At 41.8% G+C, this 1200-nt stretch overlaps 1 pseudogene; it reads right to left on the bottom strand.

The window, feature by feature from the left end:
• Positions 1–223: 223 nt before the first annotated feature.
• Positions 224–883, bottom strand: LOC112812865 (high mobility group protein B1-like; annotated as a pseudogene).
• Positions 884–1200: the final 317 nt, after the last annotated feature.

Genomic DNA, 1200 nt, shown 5'->3' with positions numbered 1-1200 from the left:
CCCATACTGGACCAGGCAAGGTTAGTGGCTACTGAAAATACCACCAGGACAGGGCTATCTAAAGACACATTCAGTAGTGTGTTAACTATGCAAAAAAAGACACCATACAGTTTAAAAACAAATCTTACACAGCCTTACATTTCCATTTTTTTTCTTTAAAAGGAGTGAGATGCATACAGAGGGGGTTACATGCTTTACAGACGAGAAAAAAATGCACTAGAACTTATTCATCATCTTCTTCTTTATCTTCCTTCTCCTCATCCTCTTCAGCTTCCTTGTCTTCCTCCTCTTGCTGCTTTTGCTTGCTTTTTTTTAGCCTTGACGACTCCCTTTTTCGCTGCATCAGGTTTTTCCTTTACCTTAGTATGCAGCAATATCCTTTTCCCATTTTTCGTTCAGCTTAGCAGCTTCTCTCCATGCGGCTGCTTGTCGTCTGCAGCAGTGTTATTCCACATCTCTCCCAGTTTCTTTGCAACATCACTAATGGACAGGCGGGGACGTTCTCCTTTGATTTTTGGGTGATGCTCGGAACAAAACAAGTAAAAGGCCGAAGGAGGCCTCTTAGGTGCATTGGTATACGTGCTGCTGAAGTGAGCAGCAAGTGTGCATTGGGATCCTTGAGCTTTTTTGTTTCCCCTTTAGGGGGAATTTAAGTTTTCATTTCTCTTTCATAACGGGCCTTGTCTGCCTTTGCCACGTCTTCAAATTGTCCCTTGTCTTTAGCAGACGTGGTCTTCCACATCTCTGAGCACTTCTTAGAAAACTCAGAGAAGTTGACTGAAGCATCTGGGTGTCTCTTCTTGTGCTCCTCTTGGCAAGTCTGCACAAAGAATGCATATGACGACATTTTGCCTCTCAGCTTCTTAGGATCTCCTTTGCCCATATTTAATTATTTTCCCCAGGGAGGCTCAGAGTCGCCCAGTGCCATCTGGCTTTCACTTGCCCAGGCACTGTCTCTGTGGAGCGCAGTGTACTGCAATGGCTGTTGCAAGCATTATTTTAAAGCTACCTTAATTAAGTTTGCTATTAGTGTCAGAATATAGATAACTTGAACAGAAGATGGAATTTAGAATTGATTCATATACATGAATACTTGATATAAAACAAAGTTGGCCACCGAAAACAAAGGGGAAAGATTGTCTTTTCAGTAAATGATGCTCTATCAATTATATATTCATATATCCAAATAGCCATATGTCC

Source organism: Callorhinus ursinus, unplaced genomic scaffold, assembly GCF_003265705.2.
Source record: "Callorhinus ursinus isolate GAN/ISIS: 27379988/994484 unplaced genomic scaffold, GSC_fseal_2.0 scaffold16, whole genome shotgun sequence".
Taxonomy (NCBI): Eukaryota; Metazoa; Chordata; class Mammalia; order Carnivora; family Otariidae; genus Callorhinus; species Callorhinus ursinus.
The sequence above is the reverse complement of the archived record's forward strand: the minus strand, read 5'-3'. Positions and strand labels throughout refer to the sequence as shown.